Raw genomic sequence first — 16912 nt, 5'->3', positions numbered from 1 at the left:
TTGAATATACCATGGACTGCTAGGAGAACAAACAGGTTTTTCCTGGAGAAGGTGAAGCCAGAATGCTCCTTGGAGTCAAGGATTCTGAAGCTTCATGTGACATACTTTGGGCATGTTGCAAGGAGGGACTGGTCCTTGGAGAGGGACATCATGTTTGGCAGAGTGGGGGGTGGTGAAAGAGAGGAAGATCTTCAATGAGATGGATTGATTCTGTGACTGGAGTGGTGGGAACGAGTGCGTTTGAGATGGGTAGGTTGGCACAGGATAGAACAGCGTTTAGAGCTCTTGTACATAGGGTCGCTATGAGTCGCAAGTGACTGGATGGCACATAACAATAACAACAGCAACAATTGGCCATCCAAATGTCCTCCTCTGTGAAAAGTCTTTCCATGTCTTTTGCCCATTTTGTAATTGGATTATCAGTCTTTTTCTTCTGGAGGCCCTATAAGAGTCTGTAAACTTTCGTTATGAGATCCTTGTCTGAGACAATATTACCAAATATTTGTTCCCAGTCAGTAGGTTTTCTTTCACCCTGTTGGAAAAAGAACTCTAATCATCATTCTATCCTGTGCCAAACTAGCCATCTCAAACACATACCAACTGACAAATTTCAACAAACAGATGCTACCCTGGATGTGCTCACCTGGTTGTGCCAAGAAATCTGGAGGACAACTACCTGGCCAATTGGCTGGAACAGATCTATATTTATTTCCATTCCAAAGAAAGGTGACCCAATGGAGTATGAAAATTATGATACAATATCACTCATATCTTATGCAAGCAAACTCCTCCTGAAGATTACCCAGAAATGACTGAAACAGTACATTGACAAAGAACTACCAGAAATACAAGCTGGGTTTAGAAGAGGCCGTGGCACTAGAAACATTATTGCCAGTGTCAGATGAATCTTGTCAGAAATCTGAGAGTACCAGAGGGATAGATGTCTGTGTTTCATTGACTGTGCAAAGGCATTCGACTGTGTGGATCACAACAAATTGTGGCTAACCTTGAGGAGAATGGGAATCCTGGGACACTTGATTGTGCTTATACAAAACTTATACTTGGACCAGGAAGCAGTCCTCAACACAGAGCAGGGAAACATTGCATGGTTCAAACTCAGGAAGGGAGTATGTTGGCGTGCATCCTGTTTCCATACCTTATCAATCTATATGCAGAACAGATCATTCAGGAGGCTGGGCTTTATGAGGAGGAATATGGCATCAGGATTGGAGGAGGACTCATCAACAACCTACATTATGTAGACGACACAACCCTGCTTGCTGAAGCTGAGGAGGACCTGAAGCACTTGCTGCAGAAGGTCAAGGACTGCAGCCTCCCATATGGATTGAAGATCAACATCAAGAAAACAAAGATTCTCACCACTGGGCCAACTGACAGCACCATGACAGATGGAGAAGAGACTGAGGTTGTTAACAATTACAGCTTGCTTGGTTACAACACTCTTGGCACCAGCAGTCAGGAAATCAAAAGATTAATTGCATTAGGTAAATCTGCTGTCAGGGACCTCTCCAGAATCCTGAGAAGCTCTGATGTCAGTCTAGAGACTAAGGTGTGCCTGATCCAGTCCATGGTTTTTGCGATTACCTGCTGTGCATCAGAGAACTTGGTAATGACTAAGGAGAACTGATAATTCCCAAGAAGAAGAAGCGTTTCTATCATTGAGCTGTGGTGCAGGAGAAGGGTCTTGAACATACCATGGACCATCAAGAAAACAAATAGGTCTATCTTGGAAAGGGTGAAACCAAGTTTCTCCTTGGAGGCTGGGAGTTTGAAGCTCTGTCTCCTATATTTTGGGCATGTGGCCAGGAGGGACAGATCCTTGGAGAAGGACATCATGCTTGGAAGAGTGGAGGGATAGCACAGGAGAGGAAGACTCTGGATGCGATGATGGATTGATAACTAGGGCAATAGGGGTAGGTGTGTCGGAGTCAGTGAGACTGACTCAGGACAGGGCAGGCTTCAGAGCTGTTGTACATAGAGTTGCTATGAGTAGCAGATGACTTGACAGTACATAACAACAAGAACAACTCAGTCTTAGGTACTTACTAGTGTGGGTGTGTCCCCAAGGACATCTGAGATGGTGCTAGGCATTCACTGTCCAAAGTCAGGAGTGACCTAAGTTCTACCCACTGTTGTGTGGTTGATCAGGACCTACAGTGACGTTCCCATAGTGTTTCCAAGGGAGTAGTCATTATGTGATCACGCCAAGGCTGTGTGGATCTTAACAAATTAACATTGAAAAGAATGGGGTTTCTGGAACACTCAGTGTACTCGTGATGAAACCATCATTCAAGCAATATGGGGATAATGTATGATGTGTACTTAGAGTGGGAGGGGGATTCTATACCAATGAAATAATTTTTCTCTTACTTTTCAAAGAGAAGAGTAAACTGGGGGGAGGGGTGGGTAGGGAGAAAAATACAACAATGAATGTATGGAAATCCAAAATCTCTGTAAATGTTCATTAAAATTATTTTTTTAAAAAAGGGAAAAGTATCTATTTTTTTAAAAAGAAAAATATATATAAAAGATTACAACTGAAGAAAAATCAATGCCTTTTAATTGTATTATGCATAAAGAGTATTTAGTATCTCATGGATTGCCAAAAGAATGAAAAAATAAAAAAGAAGGAAAATCATTAAAAAATGGACAACAGTTTTGTGTCCCTTTTCCATACCCATTCAATCTGCATGCTGCACAAATAACCTGAGAAGCTGGACCATATGTAGGAGAATGTGGCATCAAGGTTGGAGGAAGATTCATCAATGACCTGCAATGTGTGCATAAAACAATTTTCTTTGCTGAAAAACAAAAGGACTTGAAGCATTTGTTGATAAGGCTCAAAGACTGTAGCTTTTAGGAGGGAGTATGTCTCAACACAAAGAAAACACAAATCCTCACAATTGGACCAATAAACACATCATAATGATAAATAGAGAAATGATTGAGATTGTTAAGAATTTCCATTTACTTGGATTCACAATTGAGATGCATGGAAGCTGCAATTAAAACGGTCAGATGAAGTACTGCCGTGGGAAGATCTGCTGAAAGACCTCGTGAACGTGCTAAAGGATTTCTGTTTAAGGTGCCACTGGTGGCCGAGTAGGAAACTGCCCTGCAATCCCAAAGGCATGCAGTTCTAATCTACCAGCTGCTCTTCGGGAGAAGGATGGACCATCTCCTCCCTCGTGATTAACTTCCTCTGAAAACACGTTAGAGGATCAGTTATGTGTCGGTTCAGATTCAATCATACTCAACAACAATGATAACAAACACCCACGCCATGGTATTTTCACTGATCTTGTATACACGTGAAGCTCGACAGTGAATATGGAAGATCAAAGAAGAATTGAAGCTTTACACTGTGGAGTTGGTGAGGAGTATTGTCTATACCGTGGACGGACTGGAGAACAACCAAGCCAGTCTTGAAGACATGTAGCCATAATACTCCTGGAAAGTGAGGCTGGTGAGAATTCACGTCATGTGAATTTGGGCATGTTATCAGGAGGGAACAACTTGTAAAATGACGTCATGCTTGGCAAAGCAGAGGGCCGATGAAAATGAGGAATCCCCCCGCAGAGGACGGACACAGCGACTGCAGCAGACTGTGCGGATGGCGTCCAGTACGGCGGATAAAGACTGGGGATGGTGCAGGCTCAGGCCGGGGGTGTTCTATTGAACACGGGGCCACTTAGACTCAACTCGATGGCACCAGACAACAACAACAGCAACAACAGCAAGAGGAGCTGTCACATCTTCATCCCCTGGAGCTGGTGGGCTTCAAACACTGACCTTTGGGTTAACAGCCAAACATGAAATCGTTGTGCCACCAGGTTTTGTTATCTAATAGTTAGAAGGCAGGGATGCTGCTCACACTGTGCAGAGCACGAGGCGGCCCCACAACAGCGCGTCACCAGCCCACACTCCCAAGTGCTGAGCTTGAGGACACTAGTCTCCATCCTCATCTTAAGCTGGGTTTTTTCGAGAAGCAGAGTCAGTGAAGCTTAGATACGGATGGATGGGGGAGAGAATCTCGAGGGACTGACTCGCCCTGATGTAGAGACCTGGCTACAGACCTGGACAATTTCAGCTGCGGTCAGATTTCCAGCTGGAGGTGGTAAGCCCAAGATCAGCAGGTCAGTTGGCCTAAGCCCCAAGAACTGGAGGACAGGTGATGACAAATTGGATCCAGGATCCAGATCGAGTCAAACCCCTGTGAACTTTGCTAGGAACACACGTGTGGACATTGTATGTGGGCCGCACTCCTGAGAAAACGCCTCTTGCATCGATCACATCAGTTCACCTCATGGAAAGGCTGCATTGCAGCATTAACTCAGATAACTGCCAAGCCACTGACCACCATGGCCAGCCAGGCTGACACATACCCAGCACATAGCGGATGTAAAGGTTCTGAAAAGCTCTTGTCTATTAGTTCTGCTACAGTTGTTTTCAAGTCACCTCTGCCTCACCGAGACCCCACTTATAGCAGAGTAGAAAGGAGCACCTTGGAGTTTTCAACAGCTTAGTTTTCTCAAGTGTGTCACGAGGTCTTCCTCTGGGGACACTTCTGGGTGAACACAAGCCCACCATCTTTGGGGTAGCATCCTAGCTCCATTCAGGAACTCCTCAAAAAAAAGCCCCATCTCTGCCTCTTATGTGAACTTGCCACTCTTAAATTGCTTGCATGTGAATAATTTTTAGATTTCAAAATGTTCCTAATTGATAGAAAAATAACACTGAATAAGTGATTATACCATTGCCACACTATAAGGAGGTCTGGTGGCTTAGTGGTAAGGACTTGTGCTGGCAACCAGAAGTCGTGTGGTTCGAATCCACCAGCTGCACCTTGGGAGTCTCGTCCTGTGCAGTTACTGCCTCTGAAAAGCCACTGGAGGGTCAGCTATGAGTCGGGTCCAACTCCACAGGGCACACTAACAAGAGCAACCTCTATAACAGTATACCACTACCACAATTGATAAAAAAGGAGCTATTGATTTTAAAAATAAACTATAAAAAGGCCAGTATGTGTTGGCCTGTTAACTGAACGCTTGGTGAGTCAAATCCACCAGCTGTGACGTGGGAGAGAGATTGTACCAGCTGCAAACTCCTCCTCCCTTAAAGATTTACGGCTTCACAAACCAATGGAAGTGGTCATGTGTCTGAACTGACTCAATGGCAATGGGTTATGGGATCAAAAGGCACCATGGTCAAGTGTTAAAGTGGACTCCCCTTCCCTTTCATTTCAATGTCCCTGTTCAGCATGAAGCAGCCAGAGAGTCTGCGCCCCTATGCCCAAATGGGAAACCCACAAATAAAAAAGACAATATCTTTGTTTAAAAAAAAAAAGGCGCTGTGGTAGTGCAGTGTGTTATGTGCTGGGCTGCTAACTGAAAGGTCAGGGATTCAAGTCCACTAGCTCGCACTAGACAAAGATGGACAGTCTCCTCCCAGGAAGAGTTACAGCCTCAGAAACCTGGTGGAGTTTTACAGTGGGTTGGGAGGACTTGATGGCAATAGTGTGGCTTTTTAGTTTAGTATACATTTAAAACTGGAAAGGAGGACATGACATGCTGGGAGATGAACCTGGAGCCTGCTGGACCTCCCTGGAAATGCTGCTTGTGCTCCTGGGGAGGGGAGGCTCTGTGAGCCCCCAGCGGGTGGCACCTCTGGGGAGCTGTTTTGATGCCTTCCTGTCCTAGCTTGGCTCATCTCAGAGAACCATCATCCAGTTGGATACCAATCATTCTCATGGAGAAGATCCTCCTGCAAGGGGCAAAGTGAAGACATATGTTCTGTCTTTGTTCAAAACAGTAACACATGAAAATCTGCCTAATTTACGTCATTTTGTATTTCCGCTAGCAACACCCTCTGCATGAAACCATCAGTGCTTGGAGACATCTTAGCAAGGCTCCTTGGCAATGGTTTGGAGGCCACAGTGATGGCCTGGCTGTGGGAAGAGCTCCACAGAGCCCAGAGCCTGAGACTCGACCACGGACTCGCGGTGTGTGTTGGAGAAGGCCACTCCATCTCCCTCGGTCTCCGGTGATGTGTAAACCGAGGGGATTGCTCCGGAGCATCTTCTGGTTTCCGTATGCCTCCTAAATGGGCAGGTTTTGGAGTGTTGTCTATGAGAGAGGAGACAAGCGTTGCCAATTAGCAGCGTGGGACACATTATACATGATTTTTTCACCACCGCTGCTGCTTTACATTCACAAATGGATTCAATTTTCTTCCTGCAGTTTTCCTTTAACCAAAGCCGGCTGCCACGCTTGTTAATATGAGTTCATTTGGGATGATTTTTAGAAGGAAAACAAGTTCAAAGAATCTTTTGATAGGAAATGAAACCAGAAGTTAATTGCCTGTGGATGTTGAAAATAAATTCGTAAACTTAAAGGTATGACGAATGTCCCCTCTGCCCAATGCGCCTCCAAATAAAAGACTTCAGAAGGAAAAAGCTGGAGCTCTCAACATTTGGTTGCTGCATTTTCATTTAATTAATAACTGTCTTTGGCCTGTTTTCAGATGGTAAAGCAACAGAACCAGGAAATAATCAGGAAAACATTATTCAACATATTGCCAATAAATTAGGACATGGCCGCTGAAGACATCTGAGTTGGTTGGTCCTTGATCTTTTCATGGATCGTTAGAAATCATTTCCACAGGGTTATTGCAGGTGGAGGAAAAAGTGGGAAATGCGGAAAACTTGAGTCAAATTGAGACAACAGAGGAGAGAATTGCTTATGCATTTATGACCCAGATCTGCTTCCCTTGAATCAAATTCAAAGACATCATCTTGTGGAGGTTTAAAACAGTGACTCAGCACCTCAACAAGAAAAAGGTAAACAAACTTTTTCAGTCATACATGGGCACAGGATATGAACAGATACTTCACCAAAAACATGCAGATGGCAAACAAATACATGAAGGAATGTTCAAAATCCCTAGCTCTAAGAGATGTACATCAAAATAACTAGGAGATATTGCCTCACCCTAGTAACAATAACAATGTTCAATAGGACAGAAACAACAAATTCTGGTGAGGATGTGGAGAGATTGGAACTCTTATTTTCTGCTGGTGGGAATGTAAAATGGTACAACTACTATGGAAGGTGGTATGGTGCTTTCTCAAAAAGTTGGAAATAGAAATACCCAGCAATTCCACTAGTGGGAATAAACCCTAAAAAAACCAGAGCCACAATTCAAACAGATGTACACACACCCATGACTATTGCTGCATTATTCACAACAGCAAAGAGATAGAAGCAACCCAAGTGCCCATCAACAAATGAATGGATAGAAAAACTATGGTACAGCCACACAATGGAATATTACACAGCACTGAAAAATGATGAAATAGTAAAACATTACACAGCATGGGGGACCCTTGAGGATATTATGTCTCAGTCATAAAAGGACAAACATTGCATAACACTGCTGTTATAAAATAAGACAGACTTGGGGGCTTGGGGAGGGAATGGGGAAAGAGTGATAGATAATGAACACTGCTTTAGAACAGATGAGGGGAAGAACGGAAAGGAATATGTGATTATGCATTTTATGTATGAGAACAATCTGGAACGAGTCAGGCAGGGGAAGGAAGAGGAGAGGGGAGGAGAAAATGTACAACAATAAATAATTTTTTTTTTAAAAGTCACTCCTCTGACTTCTTTTTTTTTTTACTCTTTTTTTTTACTCTTCTGACTTCTGATATTTTCCCATTATGAACAATTTTTGTTGGCCAAGAGGTACTGGATTCAGGGAGCTGTCTGAAGGTTCTTTGGGTCTAGACTCTAAAGTAGTTGTAGGAGGAAGGATTCCAAGACAATGTCTTAGTTATTTAGTGCTGTTGTAGTAGAAATACCACACATGTATGGCTTTAACAGACCAAAACTTATTCTTTCACAATTTAGGTGAACATAAGTCTCCATTCAGGGGGCAGGTCCAGGTAAAGACCTTCTCTGTGTTGGCTCTGGAGGAAGATCTTGTCTCCTTCTGGTAGTCCCTTTGCCCCCTGATTGTTTGTTTAATCTCTTTAATGCCTCAAAAGGAAGTTGACTCAAGATACAACCTTTGGCTCTGGGAAGGTCCTTGTCATCAACTTGCTCTGTAACTAGGAGATTCCCAACACACAGATCGCAGGTCTAAACGGCACACTCCACTCCTGGCTCTCCTTTCTTGGTGGTAGTCAGGGCCTTATGAGACCTGCTCAACTGTTGATACCATCTCAGCTTTTAAAGGAAATGGACTCAATATGAAACTTAGCCCTTTAGATTGCATGCTGCCTCATTAACGTGAGGGAGGTGAAGATTCACAACACAGAGGATCATTACACGAGGTCACAGGGTAATTACACAATGCTGATAGTTACATAATACACGGCTGGCCAACTTGACACACATTTTGAGGGGCACAATTCAATCCATGACTGATGGCCTTCAAGGTTCTTGCTTTAGTAGACATACCCAGCATAACCTGGGAGCATGGGAATATAATGGATTGTCATTAAATTATTACATTATTCTATATAGCATATTCCAATCCTGATGCCACATTCCTCTTCATATAGCCCAGCCTCCACATATATATTGAAAAGCTATGGAGTATGGAGTATGCATCCCTGGTGTACACCTTTCCTGATTTTGAACCATGAAGTGTTTCCTTGCTCTATTCTGATGACTGCCTCCTGGTCCAAGTATAGGTTTTGCATAAATACAATCAAGTGTTCTGGGATTCCTATTTTTCTCAGAGTCAGCCACAGTTTATTGTGATCCACACAGTCAAATGCCTTTACATAGTCAATAAAACACAGATATACATTCCTCTGGTACTCTCTGCTTACAGCCAAGATCCAACTAAAATTGGCTAAAATACCCCTAGTGCCACGGCCTCTTCTAAACCCAGCGTGCACATCTGACAGTTCTCTGTTGCTGTGCTGTCCCAGTCAATTTTTGGGTAATTTTCAGCAGGATCTTGCTTGCATGTGATGCTAATGACATTGTTCAACAATTTCCACACTCTGTTGGGTCACCTTTCTTTGGAATGGGAACAAATAAGGATCTTTTCAAGTCAGTTGGCCAATGTGGCTGTCCTCCAGACTTCCTGGCACAACTTGGTGAGTGCATTCAGGGCAGTGTCTGTCTGTTGAAATATGTTCGTTGATATGCTGTCAATTCCTGGGGCCTTGTTTTTTGCCAATTCCTTCAGAGCAGCTTGAACTTCCTCCTTCACCACAGGCTCTTGATCATATGTTTTTCTTGAAATTCTTATGTCAGCCTATTTTTCCTGGTATAGTGACTTTGTGTACTCCTCCCATCTTCTTTCAATGCTTTTTGGGTCATTCAATATTCTGCTTAAAGCATCCTTAAGTATTCCAACTTGAGCCTTGAATTTGTCCTTCAGTTCCTTCAGCTTAAGAAATGCTGGCTGAGCAAGTTAATACCTTTTGATTTTCCAACCCCAACACAGCCTTGCTTGCTGAAACTGAGGATGACCTGATGCACTTGCTGCAGAAGGTAAAAAACTGCAGCCTTCAATATGGATTGAAGCTCAACATCAAGACAACAAAGACTGTCACCACTGGGCCAATTGGCAGCACCATGATTGATGGAGTAGAGAGAGAGGTTGTTAACAATAATAGCTTGCTCCGCTCTACAATCTACATTCTTGGTACCAGCAACCAGGAAATCAAAAGATGAATTCATTGGGAAAATCTGTTGTCAGGGGCCTTGGCAGGGTACTGAAGAGCAACTGAAGATGTTACACTGGAGACTAAGGTGTACCTGATACAATTCATGGTCTTTGTTATACTTTCTATGCATCAGAGAGCTGGACAATAACTAAGGATAATAGAAGAAGATTTGATACCTTTGAGCTGCGGTGCTGGAGAAGAGTGTTGAATACACCATGGACTGCTAGGAGAACAAACAGATTCATCCCAGAGAGGTTGAGAGCAGGCTGTTCCTTGGAGGCAAGGATTTTGAAGCTTCGTTTGATATACTTTGGGCATGTTGCAAGGAGGGACTAGTCCATGGAGAGGGATGTCATGTTTGGAAGGGAGAGTGTAGGAGAGGAAGACCCTGGATGAAGTGTGTTGACTCAGTGATAGGGGTAATGGGGTAGGTGTGTCAGAGACATGAGACTGGCTCAGGATAGAGCAGGGCTCAGAGTTATACATAGGGTCACTATGAGTCACAAGCAATGACACACATAACAACAAAAACAACAACAAGTATTGGAATTCTGTCATACATAGGTTGCTAAATTATTGTTGATGTTGTTAGGTGGCATCAAGCTGAGTACGACTCATGGTGACCCTCTGAACAACAGATCTGAACCTTGACCTACTGTGTTCAGCCTTAATGTCTCTGATATATGTGAGCCCATTGTTACAGTCACTGTGCCAATCCACCTTTTGAGAGTCTTCCTCTCTTACGCTGACCCCCCACCTTTCCAAGCATGAGGTCCTTCTCCAAGGAATAGCCTCTCCTAACAACATGCTCAAAGTCTGTGAGACCAAGTGTTGCTATCCTGGCCTCTAAGTAACACTCTGGTTGCATTTTCTTCAAGATATATCTGTTTGGTTTTTGGTAGTCCACGGCATAGTCAGAGGTCTTCTCTAACACCACAGCTCAAAGGCATTGATTCTTCTTCTCTCATCCTTATTCAACGTTCAGCTCTCAGATGCAGGTGACTAGAAAGACTATGAATCAATCAGGCTTGAATCAGGTACACCTTAATAATCTTTTTATCTTTTTTCCCCCTTGTGTACCACCGAGTCGGATCTGACTGGCACAGGACAAGATTGCCCTTCCTTCTGGGGTACTCGGACCATGTGCCTTCAGGATGGAAGCACAGCTTCTTGCCACTAGGCCACCAGAGCTCCCCACCTTAATCTTTAAACTCACATCATTGCTCTTCAGGACTTCGGAGAGGTACCCAATAGGAGACTTCCCCAATGCTATGTGTTTCCAGATCTCCTGACTGCTGTACCAAGGGTGTTGATTGTGGATCTAAGCAAGATGAAATCACTGACAATTTCTATCTTAGTGTTGAATCTTGATGCTCTCCAACTATCACTACATTGCCTACTGGCCCGTGGTGAGGATTTTGTTTTCTTGCTGTTGCGATGTAATCCATCTTAGGTAGCCACGAGTAAGAACAGCAATCTCAAACAACCACAAAGGCACAGCTCCTTCAGTTTGCTAGGAGGACATGTTTACATTGTGTTAAGTGACAGAATTTTAAAGTATATCTATTGGAAAACCACATAAACCCGCTAACACTGGGTAGCCCATTTGGCTTCTTGTAGGACATTGTCCCTGCTAGCTGGCTAGGCAGCAGGCGTTGTGAATTTGGCCATGGCCCACAGATACACTTGACGTTGGGGTCATCCCTGGATAGGCTGCCATGGAGCAAGAGTCTAGAATCTTCATAGAGTTAAAGCAGAGCCTTATTGAGAATGGAGATGGCCCAGAGTGAAGAGAAGCCCAAATGAACAGCATGGAGATGGATGCGCTCTGCTGGACAGTGAGGAAAAAACACGTAAATACAGTTGGAGCAGGAACTAAAAGCTACAAAATCATAATTGCCTGAAAGGATATTCTGACAAAGTGAGATCTCTGAGATGGAAGACCTAGCAGGGACAGGTGGGTGACACGTAGTGGGATTTCATGACTGGCTAAGGGTGCACAACTTCAAACACACTCTTCAGTTTGTCACAGGATGGTACAAGGACAGTGGCAGGACAGTTATGTCAGAGAACCTGCTGTAAACATTGCTTCCTTTATCATGTCTGTCTCTGGGATCCATGGTGAAGACCTCCCCATAATTTTGTGCATCAAGACCCTTTGGGCTCCAACTGTTACATCATGGATCTGTTAGACTGTAACGAAAGAGACTTTTTGGAAATAGACTGTGATATCCTGCACTTTCCAAACCTCAAAGGAAAAGAATACTTTCTTTAGCATGTGTGGTTAGGTCAACATCATATTTACAGGAATTGGTGTTGAAAAAGGTAATTTTTAAAAATTTTTATTTTATTTTATTTTTTTTTTCATTCATTCATTGTTGCACACTTTTCTCCCTAACCATCCCTCCCCCCAGTTCACTTTTCTCTTTGGCAAGTAAGAAAAAATAAATTCTTTCATTGTTTTACAATTCTTCCCCCCACCTCAGCCGCTGTCCACTACACTATGCAGGTTTCATTCTGGACTTTTGTTATGACAATAATACCTAATAATATATTCCTCCTAAACAGTACTCTCCTTCATCTGTTTCAATGCAGTGTATATTATTTATCCCCTCCTAGTTTTCCCCCAACTCCAGTGTCAGTCCCACTTTACAACAGTGGCACTATGCAGTATTTGTCCTTTTGTGACTGAGATATTTCACTCAGCATAATGTCCTCCAGGCTCACCCATTTTGAATAATATTGAATGAGTTCCTTGTTTTTCAAAGCTGCATAGTATTCCATTGTGTGAATACACCACAGCTTCTCTATCCATTTGTTTGTTGATGGACACTTGGGTTGTTTCCAACTCTTTGCTATTGTAAACAAAGCCACAATAAACATGGGTGAGCATATATTTGCTTGGGTGACAGTTCTTGTTTCTTTAGGGTATATTTCCACTAGTGGAATTGCTGGATCAAATGGTATTTCTATTTCCAACATTTTAAGAAAGCGCCATAGAGCCTTCCACAGTGGTTGCGCCATTTTACACTCCCACCAATAGTGAATAAGGGTTCCAGTTTCTCCAAAACCTCGCCAGCATTTGTTGTTTGCTTTCTGTTAAATTTTGCTATTCTTACTGGGGTGAGATGATATCTCATAGTTGTTTTGATTTGCATCTCTATTAGAGCTAGGGATTTTGAACATTTCTTCATGTGTTTGCCATCTGTATGTCTTCTTTGGACCCTAGATAGATGGGCTGATTTCTGGGTTCTCGATTCTATTCCATTGATCTATGTTTTTGTCATTGTAACAGAACTACGCTGTCTTGACCACCACAGCAGTGTAGTACGAGTTGAAATCAGGGTGTGAGATGCCTCCTATGTTGTGTCTCTTCTTTAAGAAGTGTTTTGCTTATTCGGGGCCTCTTTCCATTCCAGATGAAATTGGAGATTGCCTTTTCCATCTTGTTGAAGAATGGGACTGGTATTTGCATTAGGACTGCATTGAATGTGTAAATTGCCTTTGGTAGTATTGCCATTTTCACAATATTGAGTCTTCCTACCCATGAGCAAAGTAGATTCTTCCATTTCTCCAGGTCTCTTTCTGTTTCTTGTAGTAATGCTTTGTAATGGAAAAGGTGACTTTTAAAATCCAATATAACATGGTGTGAATGCTGCTTCCAGACTGCTCTATTCACACACCCTCATCCCTCCCCCTTATATAATGATCCCATTTTTTTCCTAGTCAAATTTGTGGTGTTCCTTTTGTCTCTGCTCTTCATAAAGAGTCTGTTTTCCTAAAGTGCACACATCTCATGCTAATAGTTCATGTTGTGCTTATCAGGGGAGAAAATCCATGCACTTTAACCCAGATCAAGAAAGAAAACATTGTCAGCAGCCGAGGAATTTCTTCTAACCCCACCTCTCCAAACGTAGCTGACCTCCTGACTTGTATTATTACCTACTACTAGTTTGCACTGTCAACCCAGAGGAATGTGGTTCAAATCCACCAGCTCTCTGTGGGAGAAACATGGGCCGTCAACTCCGGTGTGATTTCCTGCCTCTGAAAACCTGCTGGAGGGTCAGCTATGGGTCAGTTCTGACTCGATGGTACCCACTAACAACAATTAGTTTAACCTATTTTTGTTGTTGGCTCACATCCAGTCAGCTTTGACTCGTAACGGTCTAATTCACAGCAGTAGAAAGTCTTGTCCAGTCTTGGGCCATCTTCACAGTGTGGTGGACATTCCCCAGTCTTGGGCCGTCTTCACAATGTGGGGGTCATTGCCTGGTCTTGGGATGTCTTCACAGCATGGTGGCCATTGTGCAAGTCCCTCGAGAACGTCTCTAGTTTTCATCTTTCCAAGCATGATGGCCCTTCCCAAGGACTAACTTTCTTTGGGAACCTGCTCACTAATGCCTAAGACACCAATCTTTATGTGTTTCATTTAATTTTTGACAATTTATAATTTTCCTAGATTCATACCTTGTACATTCCACATTACAATTATTGGGGGGGGCAGTATTTTAGATACTCTTTTTTAGAAAGACTTTTCCAGAAAGTAGAATATGATCCAGAATTGATGGTTCTGAAAGCAGAATTCTAAGCTGAACTGAAGGCATTGGCAAAAAGAGAAGAGCCTGGAATTGACAGAAACCAACCTGTATGTTTCAGCAAAGAACTGTTGCCTGATGTGCTTACTGGTCTATTCTGAGAAGTGTTGAAGATGGTAGCTGATTATCAAACTGGAAGAGATCCATATGTTTTCCCATCCCCAAAAACGTGGTCCTACTGAATGGAAAAAATCACAGAGCAATATCATTAATATCAAATGCAAATATAAGATTGCTGAAGATTATCTCAAAATAAATGGAAGAGTGTATCAATGGGAAATTGTTAGAAACTCAAGCTGGATTCACAAGAAGCTATGATGACTGGGATAACCTTGCTGATGCCAGAGGGGTCCTGGCTGATGGCAGGGAGTGACAGAAACGTGTGTATTTGCCTTTTGTTTACAAGAAGGCATTCAGCTGTGTGGGTCATAATGAATTATGAAGAACAGAAATTCCAGAACACTTAATTGTGCTCATGTGAAATCTGTCTGTATGCAAAGAAACAGTCATCCAGATAAGGGAATACTGCATGGCTTAAAACAAGGAAACTCATGCTTTAGGGTTGCATCCGTCCACTGTTCTTATTCAACCTGTATGACAAGCAAATAATTTTTTGAAATATGGATGATATGAAGAAGTGTGTGGCATTGAGAATGGAGGAAGACTCGTTAACATCCTACATAATGAAGATGACACAGTCTAGATTAAAGAACGAGAGGGGTCTTGAAGCACTTACTGAAGAAGATGATAGATTATAGCCTTCAATATAGATTACATTTCAAGATCAAGAAAACAAAAATTCTTACCCCTGGACAAAAAAACCAACCAAACAAAAAAATCCCAACACAGAAATGAAATCCCTTTTGTGCTGGACAAGAAAGACTGAGGTGGTCACAGAGTTCATTTTACTTGACTCCGTAATCAACGCCACGGCAGTGGCTGTCAAGAAATCAAAAGACGGGCTTCAGCAGGGCAAATGGATTGTGAGGAACCTCTTTCAATTACTCAAGAATGAGGAGGTAATTTTAAAGGCTGAGTTGCACTTGACTCAAGCTATGGTATTTCCAGTTGCTGCTTCTACATCTGAAAGTTGGACAATGAATAAGGAAAGCCAAGAAGAGCTGATGTCTTTGAGCTGTATTGACAAAAATGTTGATTATGGACTGCTGAAAACCCAGTCATTCTGTCTCGAAGGAAGTGTAACTGATGTGCTTCTTAGAGGCGAGGATAGGAAAATGCTGTTTCATGTACTTTGGGCGTATTTCCAGGAAATGCCAGTTCTTGGAAAAAGGCATTATCCTGGGACAAGTAGACGTGAAGGGTCAGCAAAAGAGTGGAAGACTGTCATCGAGAGACATCGACACATGAATGCAGCACTGGGCTTGAGGGAGGTGGAAATGGTGAGGAAGACATAGGCGAGGCCACGACTTCGAGCTGTTATTTCAACTCTGAGTTGTTGACCCAACGGCACATAGTAACAACAAGTGAAAGAAATGGAGCTTAAGACACACACATTCAGAGAGCTCTGGTGGCTTAGTGGCAAGAAGCTGCACTGCAATCCCAGAGGCTCGTGGTTCAAATCCACCAGATGCTCTGCTGGAGAAGGAGGGGCAATCTCCTCCTGTACCAGTCAGATTTGATTTGACGGTACACACACACAAAATAATAAAACTTTTAAAAAATTGTAAAAAAACCCCACACATTCGAATAGTGAGATCTGCAGCTGGATAACTGTGCACCAGAGCCACGCCGGAGAGTTGGGACAAGGATGTTTACCCTGATCCCCTGCGTCACATGCCATTGCCATCACCTCAGGCCTCGGTGCTTAACCCCATCACCTACCTGTCAAAGCCTTTGACCTCCTCGTGGACCTGCCCGTGACCCTCGAGAGAGACTTCATAGACCAGCAGCATGCCAAGAACAGATGCTACTACTACCATCGGCAGTACCGCCACGTGCCTGACCTCACTGAGTATGAGAAGGATGTCCTGTGCATGTTCAAAGCCGAGAGGACCACGAGATTGTCAGCATCATCCAGGACCGGATGAAGCCCTGCCAACAGAGGGAGGCGAGAGCTACAAGCAGAACTGCACCCAGGAGATGGGGCAGTTTGCCCAGGTGGCCAAGGCCTACCAGGACCGCTGTCACGTCCTGGAAGCCCATCACTCGGCCAGGAAGTGTGTAGCAAAACAGTAGCAGAGGCTGCTGGAGGAGAGGAGCAGCCAAGGAGGCAGCTGCTGCTTGAGCCCCTTCCATGCTCAAACCTTCAAGTGAAGAGTTCTCATGGGTACAGACCAAAAAAAAAAAAAGACACACATATTCATCAAAAGCCAGAAAACCCAGAGCGAGTTCATCTCCCTCCTCCACTCACTCTCAGGACCCTACCGACTTTGTAGTTATACTTGTGTTTTGATTTTCTTTGTCCTCCATCCTCGTCCGGATTTCAGGCTCCACTGCTTCCCTGTTCCAACTGCTCTGATTATCACCTGAGAGCCCAATCCTCCCCCTAGCATGGCCCATAATCACCCTTCACTTGGGAATTGGGAGTGGGACCTTCTAATCTTTCCACTGTCTTTGACTCCAGACTCCCTTGCGTCCTGCTGGGCCC

At 43.5% G+C, this 16912-nt stretch overlaps 1 pseudogene; it reads left to right on the top strand.

Moving 5' to 3' along the window:
* LOC102863273 overlaps window positions 1-16549 on the top strand; it is a 34546-nt pseudogene extending 17997 nt beyond the window's left edge.
* The last annotated feature ends 363 nt before the right edge of the window (window positions 16550-16912 follow it).

This window comes from Elephantulus edwardii, unplaced genomic scaffold (assembly GCF_000299155.1).
Source record: "Elephantulus edwardii isolate Elephantulus edwardi_28Jun2011 unplaced genomic scaffold, EleEdw1.0 scaffold00127, whole genome shotgun sequence".
In the NCBI taxonomy this organism is placed as follows: domain Eukaryota; kingdom Metazoa; phylum Chordata; class Mammalia; order Macroscelidea; family Macroscelididae; genus Elephantulus; species Elephantulus edwardii.
Note: the sequence above shows the minus strand (reverse complement) of the source record. Positions and strands in the feature narration are given on the sequence as shown.